Below are 17,140 nucleotides of genomic sequence, written 5' to 3'. Positions count from 1 at the left end.
TGTTTAAGTATTTTAATATACAATATGTTCGGTTATCTTATAAAAAGTAAATTTTAAATCTTAGTTGCTATTTCTAATAAAAATTATATATATAGTTATTTTTAATTTTTTTGTTAAAATAAAAAACTAAAAAAAATATTGACCCCCTAATAAATATTGTCTAGCTTCGCCCTGTATATATATACATAATTCGCGTGACCAAGTGACAGATTACATTGTTGGGGTAAGAAATTGTTAGAGGTGAGAATCCGGAGGCAATAAGACTCTGAAGTGGTGGAGCCATAGAAGACCAACATTGCATATACCGATTGAATGGTGTTGCTCACATAGCTGAAAACATCAACTAAGAGGTTGGTTTTTTATATATTAAAATTTCATTAGTAAGGAGTTAATTTTTTTAAAATTTATATGTTAAAATTTTATGTGTGCTTTGTGTAATTCGTAAGTAATTTATAGTGTAGTGATTTGTACGTAAAATTTTTATTAGTATTGAATTAATTTTTTTTTGTTAAAACCATATTTTTTTAAAATTTGATTTTTTGTGAATTAATTGTCTATATTAGTGAACAAATTGTTTTTAAAATTTGATATGCGTGGAATTAATTTTTTTCATTAAAGAACCATATTTTTTTAAAACTTGATTTTTTGCGAATTAATTTTTTCGTTAATGAACTATATTTTGTAATAATTTGATATGTGTCGAATTAATTTTTTCGTTAATGAACCGTAATTTTTTTAATTTTGATGTGTCGAATTAATCTTTCCGTTAATGAACCGTATATTTTTAAAAGTGGAAGAGTGTCGAAATAATGTTGTCTTCTATATGTTGCAGCCGATTAGGTGTATTTCTTGTGTTAGGAGACAACAGAATATGCGTCTACATGAACGGATCATACCATATTTGGAAACTGCGGGTTTGTATCACTTGGCTAGACTGAACAGTCACTAGTTCTGGGTTGATGAGCCTCTACTTAGCGCATTCATTAAGAGGTGGTGTCCTGAAATGCACACCTTCCACATGCCGTTTGAAGAATGCACCATCACTCTATAGAATGTGACGTATCAGCTGGGTTTGTCCATTGATGGGGAGGCCGTTAGTAGGTGCCTCATTGACTTTGGGCATTTGATGGACAACGGAAGACCAGCATGGGATGGTTTCAGAAATTGTTCAGTCCACCGAATAAAGTCAAGTAGATGACGATTCACTTCACATGGTTCCATGAGAGGTTTCAGGTTCTCCCGCCACCGAATAAAGTTAAGCAGATTACGTTAATGATGGTATTAAACTAGTATAATACGGTATACTACCGGATAGATTGAGCACAACATCTAATATTAAACGACTTTAACATACATCATACAATGAACTTAACAACAACAAAAAAATCATCATAGCATCTAAACATCCCTGGTAGCAGTATGTCCTCGTTGGTCACAATTCCTGCGCATATGACCGGGCTGGCAGCAGAGTTCACAGTGCTTCAGTTATTTAGGAGCAGTCTGATCCATGCTACCACGGATTCTGGTTGATCTTGGCCGTCCATCTTTTGCCAGGAAAGCTCAGAAGAAGGCCAAGATAGAGGAACACGACCCAAATCCAGAGGCAGCCCAAGCCTACAGAGAGAAGGGCGGTTTCCTTGAAGATAAGATGACCTCACTCAAAGATAAGATAAGATAACTAACTTATCTTATCTAAGAAGGTCGCCCTACACCATTATAAATACACTGGAGCACCCAGGTATAATTCATACTCTGATTCTACAAAAAAAACATGCTTAATACCCTTGCTAACTTAAACATCAGAGTCCCTTGCAGGTACCACCACCCTCCGGTGACGAAGGATCAGCACCATCACCAAGTCCAACAAGTCAGAAACAACAACTCCGACCAGTACAGAAGATCTCATTTGAGATCGACCTACAGTTTTAGGTAACCCTCGGAACATTGGCGCCGTTGCCGGGGAACCTGGAAGTCATCCCATCGTCATGGCGGACGACTATGATAATGACCACAATTTAGATCTAGATGATAGAACGTCACACAAAAACACGGACACTACACCAAAGGATACTCCTCGACTTAACAACGAAAAAAATTCAAACGCAGGAGCCATGGAGGCACTTCAAGAGCGTTTAAAACAACTTGAAGAAGAAGCCCTACGTCAACGAGAGGCCGAGAAAGACCTACAAAAGGAAATAAGGCGACGCTGGAAATTGGAAGACAAACTCCTAAAACTCGAAGCCGATCTCAAGACCAAAACCAACCAATCCCCTCACGAGGACAGCTCTCGCAAGGAACAAGATCCATTTACCAAGGAGATCATGAAGACCAAAATTCCAAAAGACTTTAAACTCCTAGATATGACTCTGTACGACGGCACTACGGATCCTGGCCATCATCTCAGCAATTTCAGAAGTAGAATGTACCTCACCGACACCTCAGATACAGTTCATTGCAAAGCCTTTCTGAATACTTTAACAAAGACATCAATAAGATGGTTCGACAATTTACCTCCTAGGTCCATCTCGAGTTTCGACGACTTGGCCAAAAAGTTTTTGGCCAGATTCTCCATCCAAAAGGACAAGGCTAAGCACACCCCAAGTCTATTAGGAATCAGGCAAGGAGAACGGGAAAGTCTTCGCAACTACATGGAAAGATTCAACAAAATATGCCTGGACATACAGAGCCTACCAACTGAAGCTGCCATTATGGACCTCATCAATGGCTTACAAGAGGGACCTTTTAGCCAATCTATATCGAAAAAATACCCCGCATCTCTAAACGAAGTGCAAGAACGAGTAGAGAAGTATATCATTATGGAGGAAAACTCTCGGCTAGGAGAGACCTCAAAATCCGGATTCACCTCCCGGGATAAGGACAAAGAGTCCAAAAAGAAGGAAGATCGACATGGAGAAAAAATTAAAAAATACCACAATTACACCCCTCTTCGGGTGTCCCTTGTGGATGTCTACAGAGAGGTTTGCCACACTGAAAAATACCTCCAGCTCGACCACTCAAAGGCAAAAAAGGAGGAGGAAATCGGGGCGAATATTGTGAGTATCATCGCATCCACGGGCACCACACCAACGAATGTTTTGACTTAAAAAATGTCATAGAAAAGCTAGTAAGAGAGGGGAAGCTAGATCGGTATCTAGCTAGCCGGGACGATGAGCAAAGAAAAAGAAGAAGGGAAGAAGATGTCGGACAAACCGAACGGTCACCTCGTACACCAGAAAGACACGTCCACATGATACACGGTGGATTTGCGGGAGGAGGAGTCTCCAAATCATATCGCAAAAGATATCTTAAAGATGTATATCATATCGAGGGGAAGGAGGAAGCACCCGACATTCCCGCGATTACCTTCACCAGAGAAGACGCATCCGGTATAATCTCAGGACACGATGATCCCATGGTCATCACTGTTATACTAGCGAATGGAAATCTCCACCGCACACTGATAGACCAAGGGAGCTCCGCCGACATCTTGTTCAAAACTGCCTTCGACAAGCTCGTCTTGGAAGAAAAAGAACTCAGAGCATATCCAAACAGCCTGTTTGGATTAGGAGAAACCCTGGTTCAACTGCTTGGATACATCTCGCTACACAGAACCTTCGGAAAAAGAAACCAGTCAAGAACACTCAAGATAGATTACATCGTGGTCGACGTAAGTTCAGCCTACAATGTCTTAATAGGTTGGACGACATTAAATCAACTCGGTGCAATAGTCTGGACTCCACACCTATGCATGAAATTCTCGACTGCATAAGGGATAGCTACAATAAAGGCAGACCAGAAGACGGTACCCCGGTGTTACCAAGAAAGTCTAAACCTCAGAGGCAAAGGAGAAGAATTCCACATAATCGAACTCGGTGGAGTTCAGAGGCGGGAAGAACTCCGCCCACAGCCCAAAGGTGAAATAGAGAAAGTCCAGATCGGGGACACCTCAGACCAAACGACCAATATCGGTACAATCCTAAAAAGGAGACATAAAAGAATCACTCATACAGTTCTTACGAGATAACGTCGACCTCTTTGCGTGGAAGGTTGCAGACATGCCAGGCATAGATCCCAAGTTAATGTGCCACAAACTAGCAGTCTACCTAGGATCTCGGCCAGTACAATAGAGGCGTAGAAAGCTCGGACCAAAATGCTCTCAAGCTATGGAAGAGCAAATACAAGCTCTACTGGAGGCAGGGTTCATAAGAGAAGTCAAATACTCACTATGGCTAGCTAACGTCGTCTTGGTGAAAAAATCAAATGGGAAGTGGCAAATGTGCACCGACTACACTGATATCAACAAAGCCTACCCAAAAGATCCTTATCCACTCTAGAGCATCGACGCTCTGGTAGATGCCTCCTCCGGATATGAATACCTCTCGTTTATGGATGCATATTCAGGATACAATCAAATTCCAATGTATCCACCCGACCAAGAAAAAACTTCCTTCTTAACCCCAAAAGTAAACTATTGCTACATCGTCATGTCTTTTGGTCTTAAAAATGTGGGAGCTACTTATCAGAGATTAACGAATAAGGTCTTTTTGGATCACATCAGAAAAATCATGGAAGTCTATGTAGATGACATGCTGATAAAAACACAAAATGAAGAGATGCTATTGTCCAATCTGACCCAAGTATCTGACACTATAAGACGGCATGGCATGCGACTCAATCCCGCAAAATGTACCTTCGCAGTAGAAGCTAGCAAATTCTTGGGTTTTATGCTCACACAAAGAGGAATCGAAGCAAACCCGGATAAATGCCGGGCCATACTCGACATGAAGAGTCCGACTTGTGTCAAAGAGGTACAACAACTCAACGGGAGGTTGGCAGCTGATGAGCGGATAATTTATACGCTTTTTGGCATTGTTTTTAGTATGTTTTTAGTATGATCTAGTTAGTTTTTAGTATATTTTTATTAGTTTTTAGTTAAAATTCACTTTTCTGGACTTTACTATGAGTTTGTGTGTTTTTCTGTGATTTCAGGTATTTTCTGGCTGAAATTGAGGGTCCTGAGCAAAAATCTGACTCAGAGACTGAAAAGGACTGCAGATGCTGTTAGATTCTGACCTCCCTGCACTCGAAGTGGATTTTCTGGAGCTACAGAAGCCCAATTGGCGCGCTCTCAACGGCATTGGAAAGTAGACATCCTGGGCTTTCCAGCAATGTCTAATAGTCCATACTTTGCCCGAGATTTGATGGCCCAAACCGGCGTTGCAAATATGCCTCAGAATTTCCAGCGTTTAACGCTGGAATTGGCATAAAAACTGGAGTTAAACGCCCAAACTGGCATGAAAGCTGGCGTTTAACTCCAGAAAAAGTCTCTACACATGAAAGCTTCAATGCTCAGCTCAAGCACACACTAAGTGGACCCAGAAGTGGATTTTTACGTCATTTACTCATTTCTGTATACCCTAGGTTACTAGCTCACTATTAATAGGATCTTTTGACATTGTATCAGTACCTCATGACACTTTACACGTTTCTTTGTGTACCTTCTACAGCATGAGTCTCTAAACCCCATGGTTTGGGGTGAGGAGCTCTGCTGTGTCTTGATGGATTAATGCAATTACTACTGTTTTTCATTCATTCACGCGTGTTTCTATTCCAAGATATCACTTGTTCTTAAACCGGATGAATGTGATGATCCGTGACACTCATCATATTCTCAACTATGAACGTGTGCCTGACAACCACCTCCATTCTACCTTAGATTAAGTAGATATCTCTTGGATTCTTTAATCAGAATCTTCGTGGTATAAGCTAGAACTGATGGCGGCATTCAAGAGAATCCGGAAGGTCTCAACCTTGTCTGTGGTATTCTGAGTAGGATTCAATGATTGAATGACTGTGACGAGCTTCAAACTCCTGAAGGCGGGGCGTTAGTGACAGACGCAAAAGAATCACTGGATTCTATTCCGGCCTGATTGAGAACCGACTGATGGATAGCCGTGCCGTGACAGGGTGCGTTGAACATTTCCACTGAGAGGATGGGAGGTAGCCACTGACAACGGTGAAACCCTTGCATACAGCTTGCCATGGAAGGAGCCTTGCGTGCTTGAAGAAGAAGACAGTAGGAAAGCAGAGATTCAGAAGATGGAGCATCTCCAAAACCTCAACCTGTTTTCCATTACTGCAAAACAAGTACTTATTTCATGTTCCTTTGCTTTTTACACTCAACCCTGATAATTGTTGATATCCTGACTAAGATTTACAAGATAACCATAGCTTGCTTCAAGCCGACAATCTCCGTGGGATCGACCCTTACTGACGTAAGGTATTACTTGGACGACCCAGTGCACTTGCTGGTTAGTTGTGCGGAATTGCAAAAGTGTGACTGCAATTTCGTGCATCAGCAGCCTTATCCAGATTTCTAGCCGAATCGGCAATAAGATCTCTTCCTTTCTACGCCACTCTAAGGAAGGGAAAGAAGTTTGAATGGACAACAGAGTGCGAGCAAGCCTTCCAAGATTTCAAAAGGTTCATGGGACAGCCACCTATCCTAACTCGGCCACGGGAAGGAGAACCACTCGTATTGTACCTCGCGGTAGGAAGTCGGGCAGTGGCCTCAGCATTAGTCCGAGAAGACAACGGTGGGCAACAACTCGTATACTTCATCAGTAAAGCATTACAAGGAGCCGAGATGAACTACCAAAAAATAGAAAAGTTTACCTACGCTCTTGGTGCGGTATTTTACAACCCACATTACTAACCGACAAGTGCACCGGGTCATACCAAGTAATACCTTACGTGAGTAAGGGTCGATCCCATGAGAATTAATGGATTAAGCAACAGATATTGAGTGATAAGCTTAGTTAGGCAAGCAGAAAATGGTTTTGAGATATTCATAGAGCATTAAATAGCAAACTTGGAATATTAAAGACAGGCAGATAAATAAGTTGAGAATAAAGTATTGAGAAAGCAGTTAAGGTTTCAGAGTTATCTAATTTCCGGATTAATGTTTATTACTAATTAATTTAATCATGCAAGATTTAATTTCATGGCAAACTATATGTGATTAGACCCTAATTCCTTAGACCTTCCTAGTCTCCTCTAAAATTCATTGATTCCTAATTCCTTGGTCAATTAATTTCAATTAGAGGGTGATGATCAATTTCTAGTTTATATGCCAAAAGAATCCTAATTATCCACAAATAAGGGGATTATATGTCACGTATCCCGTTAAATACAAACAATTAAAAATTCAGTATAATGTGTTTTCATGCTGTTGTTCAAGTAAAGAGCTTTTCCAAGTTTTACAAGAACTCAATTAGAATATGGGTCATACTTCCGTTCCACCCATATTCATAAAATAAAGAACGAAAACACTTATTGAAATATAAATCAAGACATGAATTAAATTAAAAAGATCAAACGAATCAATCCATGAAAATAGACAGAGCTCCTAACCTTAACAATGGAGGATTAGTTGCTCATGGTTCAGAGTAGAAAAATAAGGGTTCTGGTAACAATTAGGTATTTGTCTAAATGTACAGAGTTTCTATTTATAACTAATCCTAATAAAATTTAAAATCTAATTATCTAAAACTAAAAAATGATATCTTTTCCTCCAAGAATACTATTTGAATTCTGAGTTCCTATGGATGCCAATCATTCTGAATTTCAAAGGATAAAGTGAGATGCCAAAACTGTTAAGAGGCAAAAAGCTACTAGTGCCGCGCATCAAATTAGAATCTGAGCTTCACTTAAAACTCTGAGATATTATTACTTCTTAATTTCTTTTTATCCTATTTTATTTATCTAGTTGCTTGGGGACAAGCAACAGTTTAAGTTTGGTGTTGTGATGAGCGGATATTTTATACGCTTTTTGAGGGTAATTTCATGTAGATTTTAGTGTGTTTTAGTTAGTTTTTAGGCAAAATTTATATTTCTGGACTTTACTATGAGTTTGTGTGTTTTCCTGTGATTTCAGGTATTTTCTGGCTGAAATTGAGGGAGCTGAGCAAAAATCTGATTTAGGCTGAAAAAGGACTGCTGATGCTGTTGGATTCTGACCTCCCTGCAGTCGGAATAGATTGTTTGGAGCTACAATAGTCCAAATGGCACGCTCTTAATTGGGTTGGAAAGTAGACATCCAGGGCTTTCCACCAATATATAATAGTTTATACTTTGCATGAAGATAAACGATGTAAACTGGCGTTTAACGCCAGTTCCATGTTGCAATCTGGCGTTCAGCGCCAGAAACAGGTTGCAAGTTGGAGTTCAGCGCCAGAAACAGGTTACAACCTGGCGTTCAACTCCAGAAACAGCCCAGGCACGTGAGAAGCTTAAGTTTCAACCCCAGCACACACCAAGTGGGCCCCGAAAGTGGATTTCTGCACTATCCATCTTAGTTAACTCTTTTTCTGTAAACCTAGGTTACTAGTTTAGTCTTTAAACAACTTTTAGAGACTTATTTTATATCTCATGATATTTTAGATCTGAATTTTGTACTTTTTGATGGCATGAGTCTCTAAACTCCATTTTTAGGGGTGAGGAGCTCTGTAGCGTCTCGATGAATTAATGCAATGATTTCTGTTTTCCATTCAAACACGCTTGTTCCTATCTAAGATGTTCATTCGCGCTTCACTATGAAGAAGGTGATGATCCATGACACTCATCACCTTCCTCAATCCATGAACTTGTGCCCGACAACCACCTCCATTCTACATTAGATTGAATGAGTATCTCTTAGATTCCTTAATCAGAATCTTCGTGGTATAAACTAGAATCCATTGGCAGCATCCTTGAGAATCCGGAAAGTCTAAACCTTGTCTGTGGTATTCCGAGTAGGATTCTAGGATTGGATGACTGTGATGAGCTTAAAACTCGCAAGTGTTGGGCATAGTGACAGACGCAAAAGGATCAATGGATCTTATTCCGACATGATCGAGAACCGACAGATGATTAGCTGTGCTGTGACAGAGCATTTGGACCATTTTCACTGAGAGGATGGGAAGTAGCCATTGACAATAGCGATGCCCTACATACAGCTTGCCATGGAAGGAGCCTTGCATTTATGAAAGTGAGAAAGCATTATGTTGCAGGAATTCAGAGGACAAAGCATCTCCAAAACTCCAACATATTTTCCATTACTGCATAATAAGTATTTATTTCATGCTCTTTTACTTTTTACAATTAAAACTAAAAATTATTATTGATATTATATCCTGACTAAGAATAATAAGATAACCATAGCTTGCTTCAAGCCAACAATCTCCGTGGGATTCGACCTTTACTCACGTAAGGTATTACTTGGACGACCCAGTGCAGTTGCTGGTTAGTTGTGCGGATTGCAAAAGTGTGATTGCAATTTCGTGCACCAGCAAACCATATGTGACTAGACCCCAATTCCTTTGACCTTCCTAGTCTCCTCTAAAATTCATTAATTCCCAATTTCTTGGTCAATTAATTTCAATTAGAGAGTGATGATTAATTTCTAGTTTATATGCCAAAAGAATCCTAATTATCCATAAATAAGGGGATTATATGTCACGTATTCCGTTAAATACAAACAATTAAAAATTCAGTATAATGTGTTTTCAAGCTGTTGTTCGAGTAAAGAGCTTTTCCAAGTTTTACAAGAACTCAATTAGAATATGGGTCGTACTTCCGTTCCACCCATATTCATAAAATAAGAACGAAAACACTTATTGAAATATAAATCAAGACATGAATTAAATTAAAAAGATCAAATGAATCAATCCATCAAAATAGACAGAGCTCCTAACCTTAACAATGGAGGACTAGTTGCTCATGGTTCAGAGTAGAAAAATAAGGGTTCTGGTAACAATTAGGTATTTGTCTACATGTACAGAGTTTCTATTTATAACTAATCCTAATAAAATTTAAAATCTAATTATCTAAAACTAAAAAATAATATCTTTTCCTCCAAGATAAGATTTGAATTTAAATTCGAATTAATTAATAAGTCTTCAGCTGATGGGTGGGGACCACTTGATTGTCCATTTTGCAGCTTCCAATCTGTGTTTTCTGGGCCAAAAACTGGGTTAAAACGCGGCCTAAAAATTCTAACAAGCATTTTTTGTATTATTGCAGATCGCGCACGTGACGCGTCCGCGTCGTCCACGCGCTCGCGTCATTTATACAGATTCCTGTCCACGCGTTCGCGTCAGGCACGCGATCGCGTCATTGTGATTTCTCCATTCCACGCGGTTGCGTGAGCCATGCGTCCGCGCCGGTCTTTGCTAGTCATCTCTTTGGTTTCTTCTTTTTCTCTGCAGAAACTTCATCAAATTCCTCCGAATGCTACCTAAAATAAATAAAATTACACAAAACTCAAAATAGCATCCATAGTGGCTAAAATATAATTAATTCTTAATTAAACTCAACAAATTAGATGCAAATTCACTAGGAAAAGATAGATAAGATGCTCACGCATCACAACACCAAACTTAAACTGTTGCTTGTCCTCAAGCAACCAAAACTAATATAGGCTTGGGATGTGAATTTGCATGAGAATGAGAGTTTGATTAAGCTCATGTCTCTTTTTATAGTGGGGTTTATAACTATAATCCTGAATAGGTTTGGCATCTCACTCTCCTTTGAATCAAGAATGTTATTGTCATTCGGAATTAGAATCCAGATAATGTTATGAATTCTCTGATCTTTATATTTCAATTTAATCCTTGAACACAGCAAAATTTACTTTAATTTATTTTTCTTTGGTGCTTTGCACCTTGAGCCTAGCCGTGACTTTAGATGTTTTGTCTCAAGCTTTACTTGACACAGAAACACCACAAGCACTTAACTGGGGGACTCTCTTTGAGTTCTTATTTTTCTTTTAATTACTCCCAGACAGTGGTGCTCAAAGCCTTTGGCATACTCTGTTAAATGTAATTGATCTCAACTCTAAGTGTTCTGTCTCAAGGATTACTTGACACAATCACACCACAAGCATATGACTAGGGAAACAACTCTTTGAGCTTTTAATCATGTCTGACCTCCCTAGTCATTGATGCTCAGAGCCTTGGACCTTGCTTTTAGTATTATTTATTTATTTATTTATATTGGCTTCAAGGATTAAATTTTTGTTTATTTCAGAAAAGTCATAATAATTCTCTAAATTCCTGTTCCTTATAGATCAACATCCCTTGATTCAAATTCAAATATGCACTGTTCATATCATGCATTTAGAAATCACAGAAAATACCACCACGTTTAAGTAAATAAGACTACTCTTACACTTAACTCAATTTCTCATGCAATATATCACTTTTAAAATTTTTTTTTATTTCAAGCTCAGTGGGCAATACATGAGACATCTTTCAGAATTAAAGCACTTAAGGAAAAACTAAACTAGACCTAGGATTCTCACTAATAAAGGATCATGCAACAAACAACGTAAAATAGCAAAAAACCGGAACATAACATAGAAAAAGAGGAGAGGGAAAAAAATGAAAGGAACTCAACCACCTTAGTTATCCTAGTGGTGGCTCTATTCTTCAGGTTGTGCTCCTCAATGAAGATGATTCGCCTCCCTTTTGTGCCAGAAAACCAATAAGCGCAGCGTCCAACAACACCAAACTTAAAGGTTTGCTTGTCCTCAAGCAAAGAAGAACTGAAAGTAGAAGAGATGGAGATTATGAGGAGAGAAAAATAAAAGGATAAAAGAATAAGAGAGAATTTAGGATTGGGAAAGAGAGAGAAAGAAAACTGGGCGGCGCAAGCGACGCGTACGCGTACGGCACGCATACGCGTGAATCGCGGATTCTTCATAATGACGCGTTAGCGTCGGGCACGCGTCTGCGTGCCCTGGATTTTGTGCGCTTCGTGCGAAGTTAGCCGCGCGCCCGCGCGACTCTCTGTTCACATGGATTGGGAGCCAATTATTCATACGACGCATTCGCGTCATGTGCGCGCTTGCGTGGATGGCCATATGCCCAAATTTGTGCTTTTAGCACACTTCCTGCCCCAAACCAGCACAACTCTCTGCCCAAACACTCTTTTACGTCGAATTTACAGGTCACGCGTTCGCGTCAAGACGCGCCCGCGTGAATGGTGAAAATCACAAACGACGCGAACGCGTGGGGTACGCAAACGCGTGGGATCGTTTGTGTGAAAGGCTCCATTCTGGCGCCACTCCTGCGCAACTCTCTGTTAAATTTATTTTTTCACTCACACATGATCAACGCGTTCGCGTCAGTGACGCTTGTGCGTCGTATGCACATTTTTTTATGATCTTGAGGTGTTCGGTTCCTGCGATAAAATAGCTGCATGATCAGAAAATTAGTAAGAACTCAATAAAATAACTAATAAACTACTACTACGAAAATTGGCTAAGGATACGAATTTATCGGGTTGCCTCCTGATGAGCAGATAATTTGTACGCTTTTTGGCATTGTTTTTAGTATGTTTTTAGTATGATCTAGTTAGTTTTTAGTATATTTTCATTAGTTTTTAGTTAAAATTCACTTTTCTGGACTTTACTATGAGTTTGTGTGTTTTTCTGTGATTTCAGGTATTTTCTGGCTGAAATTGAGGGACCTGAGCAAAAATCTGATTCAGAGACTAAAAAGGACTGCAGATGCTGTTGGATTCTGACCTCCCTGCACTCGAAGCGGATTTTCTGGAGCTACAGAAGCCCAATTGGCGCGCTCTCAACGGCGTTAGAAAGTAGACATCCTGGGCTTTCCAGAAATATATGATAGTCCATACTTTTCCCAAGATTTGATGGCCCAAACCGGCGTTCAAAGTCACCCTCAGAAATCCCAGCGTTAAACGCCGGAACTGGCACCAAAATGGGAGTTAAACGCCCAAACTGGCACTAAAGCTGGCGTTTAACTCCAAGAGAGGTCTCTGCACGAAAATGCTTCATTGCTCAGCCCAAGCACACACCAAGTGGGCCCGGAAGTGGATTTTTATGTCATTTACTCACTTCTGTGAACCTTAGGCTACTAGTTTTCTGTAAGTAGGACCTTTTACTATTGTATTTAGAATCTTTTGATCACTTTAGATCTCTAGATCATCTTTGGACGTCTAGTTCTTAGATCATTGGGAGGCTGGCCTCACGGCCATGCCTAGACCTTGTTCTTATGTATTTTCAACGGTGGAGTTTCTACACACCATAGATTAAGGTGTGGAGCTCTGCTGTACCTCGAGTATTAATGCAATTACTATTGTTCTTCCATTCAATTCCGCTTGTTCTTGTTCCAAGATATCACTTGTTCTTCAACTTGATGAATGTGATGATCCGTGACACTCATCATCATTCTCACCTATGAACGTGTGACTGACAACCACCTCCGTTCTACCTTCGATTGGGTGAATATCTCTTGGATTCCTGATTGCACGATGCATGGTTGATCGCCTGACAACCGAGTGCTCGCCTGACAACCGAGCCAACCATTCCGTGAGATCAGAGTCTTCGTGGTATAGGCGAGAACTGATGGCGGCATTCAAGAGAATCCGGAAGGTCTAACCTTGTCTGTGGTATTCTGAGTAGGATTCAATGATTGAATGACTGTGACGTGCTTCAAACTCCTAGCAGGCGGGGCGTTAGTGACAGACGCAAAAGAATCGCTGGATTCTATTCCGGCCTGACCGAGAACCGACAGCTGATTAGCCATATGCTGTGACAGAGCATAGGAACATTTTCACTGAGAGGATGGGAGGTAGCCACTGACAACGGTGAAACCCTACATAAGCTTGCCATGGAAAGGAGTAAGAAGGATTGGATGAAGACAGTAGGAAAGCAGAGAGACGGAAGGGAAGGCATCTTCATGCGCTTATCTGAAGTTCCTACCAATGAATTACATAAGTATCTCTATCTTTATCTTTATGTTTTTATGCGTTCATCACCATATCCATTTGAGTTTGCCTGACTAAGATTTACAAGATGACCATAGCTTGCTTCATACTAACAATCTCCGGGGGATCGACCCTTACTCACGTAAGGTTTATTACTTGGACGACCCAGTGCACTTGCTGGTTAGTTGTGCGAAGTTGTGTAATGCCATGGTATTGAACACCAAGTTTTTGGGGTTCATGACCGGGGATTATGAGAGTTGTGAAAAGTATTGATCACAATTTCGTGCACCAAGTTTTTGGCGCCGTTGCCGGGGATTGTTCAAGTTTTGAGCAAGCTTTTGGTCCGGTAACATCAGTGCCAAGATCTGGCAACAGCACCAAGTTTTTGGCGCCGTTGCCGGGGATTGTTGAGTTTGGACAACTGACGGTTTATCTTGTTGCTTAGATTAGGTATTTATTTTTTTCGGAGTTCTTAAAGATGAATTCTAGAGTTTCATGATGATTTGTTGAAATCTGGCTGGCTGTGAAGCCATGTCTAATTCCATTGGACTGAGGTTTCAACTTATCATCACAAGAGCTCGTTGATTTCTATCAATCCTGCTTTTGGAGCAATGATTTGCTAAGGCTTGGCTGGCCATTGGCCATGTCTAGTGTTTTGGACCGAAGCTTTCCTTGAAAGCTTGGCTGGCTGTGAAGCCATGTCTAATTCCTGGACCGGAGTCTTAGACTAGCATTGCACTGATTCCTGGAATTCTCATTAAGAACTTTGATATCTTTTTCCACTTAATTTTCGAAAAAGCACAAAAAAATTTACAAAATCATAAAAACAAAAAAATATTCTATGTTTCTTGTTGAGACACTAGTCTCATGTTAAGTTTGGTGTCAATTGCATGCATCCATTCATGTGTTCTTAAGGATCTTCAAATGATTCTTGATGATTTCTTACTCTGATCTTTGAATTCTCTTGATTTGAGTGTTTTATGTGTCTCATATGCATTCTCATTAGTGTCAGTAGTATACAAACTGCTAAGTTTGGTGTCTTGCATGCATAGTTATTTGATTCTTGTTGCATTTTGATTTTTTCCTTATTATTAAAAATCCAAAAATATTTTTTATTTGTGTCTTCTCAAGTCAATACTACAGAGAAATTAAAGATTCAGAACATACAGCAGAGGAATTACACAGAAAAGCTGGGCGTTCAAAACGCCCAGTGAAGAAGGACAGACTGGCGTTTAAACGCCAGCCAGGGTACCTGGTTGGGCGTTTAACGCCCAAAAGGGTATAGTTTTGGGCGTTAAACGCCAGAATGTGCACCATTCTGGGCGTTTAACGCCAGGATGGCACAAGAGGGAAGATTCTGTTTTTCAATGCAATTTTTTTTCAGGTTTTCAAAGTTTTTCAAAATCAAATCTTTTTCAAATCATATCTTTTCAATCATGTGTTTTCAAAATCAATTTCTTTCCATTTTCAAAGATACTTACTATCAATTAATGATTTGATTCAACATTTCAAGTATGTTGCCTTTTCTGTTGAGAAAGGTTTAATGTTTGAATCATATCTTTTCTTGTTAGTCAAGTTTTTAATTTTCAAAATCAAATCTTTTTAAAATGTTTTTCAAATCATATCTTCTCAATCACATCTTTTTAAAACTAATCATATTCTCTTAACCACATCTTTTTCAAAATAGTTTTCAATCAAATCTTTTTGATTTCTAATTCCAAAATCTTTTTCAAAAATCACTTGATCTCTTTCCCACTCTTGGTTTTCGAAAATTAATTAGTGTTTTTCAAAATGTTTTCAAAATCTTTTACTTAATTTTTGAAAATTACTTCCCTCCTTCTCACATCCTTCTATTTATGGACTAACACTATCCCTTAATGCAAAATTCGAACTCCATCTTCTTTGATAAGTTTGAATTTTCTACTTCTGTCTTCTACTCTTCTTTTCCTCTGACACTTTAAGGAATCTCTATACTGTGACATAGAGGATTCCACATTTTGTTGTTCCTTCTCTTTCATATGAGCAGGAGCAAAAAAAGGCATTCTTGTTGAGGCTGATCCTGAACCTGAAAGGACCTTGAAGAGAAAGCTAAGAGAAGCCAAAGCACAACTCTCTTTAGAGGACCTGACCGAATTCTTCAAAGAAGAAGAACACATGGCAGCCGAAAACAACAATGCCAACAATGCAAGGAAGGTGCTGGGTGACTTTACTGCACCTACTCCCGATTTCTATGGGAGAAGCATCTCTATCCCTGCCATTGGAGCAAACAACTTTGAGCTTAAGCCTCAATTAGTTTCTCTAATGCAACAGAATTGCAAGTTCCATGGACTTCCATTGGAAGATCCTCATCAGTTTTTAGCTGAGTTCTTGCAAATCTGTGACACTGTCAAGACTAATGGGGTTGACCCTGAGGTCTACAGACTTATGCTATTCCCTTTTGCTGTAAGAGACAGAGCTAGGACATGGTTGGACTCTCAACCTAAAGAAAGCCTGGACTCTTGGGAAAAGCTAGTCAATGCCTTTTTGGCAAAGTTCTTTCCACCTCAAAAATTGAGTAAGCTTAGAGTGGAAGTCCAAACCTTCAGACAGAAGGAAGGAGAATCCCTCTATGAAGCTTGGGAAAGATACAAACAATTAATCAGAAAGTGTCCTTCTGATATGCTTTCTGAATGGAGCATCATAGGTATTTTCTATGATGGTCTCTCTGAACTATCCAAGATGTCTTTGGATAGCTCTGCAGGAGGATCTCTTCATCTGAAGAAGACGCCTACTGAAGCTCAAGAACTGATTGAAATGGTTGCAAATAACCAATTCATGTACACTTCTGAAAGAAATCCTGTGAACAATGGGACTAGTCAGAAGAAAGGAATTCTTGAGATTGACACTCTGAATGCCATATTGGCTCAGAATAAAATATTGACTCAACAAGTCAATATGATTTCTCAAAGTCTGTCTGGAATGCAAAATGCACCAAGCAGTACTAAGGAGGCTTCATCTGAGGAAGAAGCTTATGATCCTGAGAACCCTTCAATGGAAGAGGTGAATTACATGGGAGAACCCTATGGAAACACCTATAATCCTTCATGGAGAAATCATCCAAATTTTTCATGGAAGGATCAACAGAGACCCCAACAAGGTTTCAACAACAATAATGGTGGAAGAAACAGGTTTAGCAATAGCAAGCCTTTTCCATCATCTTCTCAGCAACAGACAGAGAATTCTAAGCAGAATAACTCTAACTTAGCAACCATGGTCTCTGATCTGATCAAAACCACTCAAAGTTTCATGACTGAAACAAGATCCTCCATTAGAAATTTGGAGGCACAAGTGGGTCAGCTGAGCAAGAAAATTACTGAACTCCCTCCTA

At 39.6% G+C, this 17,140-nt stretch overlaps 1 non-coding gene across 1 annotated transcript; it reads right to left on the bottom strand.

The window, feature by feature from the left end:
• Positions 1–16,329: 16,329 nt before the first annotated feature.
• LOC112793899 (small nucleolar RNA R71) lies at positions 16,330–16,437 on the bottom strand. Its single transcript, XR_003198586.1, has one exon. It is a non-coding gene; the product is annotated as a small nucleolar RNA R71 (small nucleolar RNA).
• Between the last annotated feature and the right edge of the window lie 703 nt (positions 16,438–17,140).

The sequence above is a fragment of the Arachis hypogaea genome, chromosome 3 (assembly GCF_003086295.3).
Source record: "Arachis hypogaea cultivar Tifrunner chromosome 3, arahy.Tifrunner.gnm2.J5K5, whole genome shotgun sequence".
NCBI lineage: Eukaryota > Viridiplantae > Streptophyta > Magnoliopsida > Fabales > Fabaceae > Arachis > Arachis hypogaea.
The sequence above is the reverse complement of the archived record's forward strand: the minus strand, read 5'-3'. Positions and strand labels throughout refer to the sequence as shown.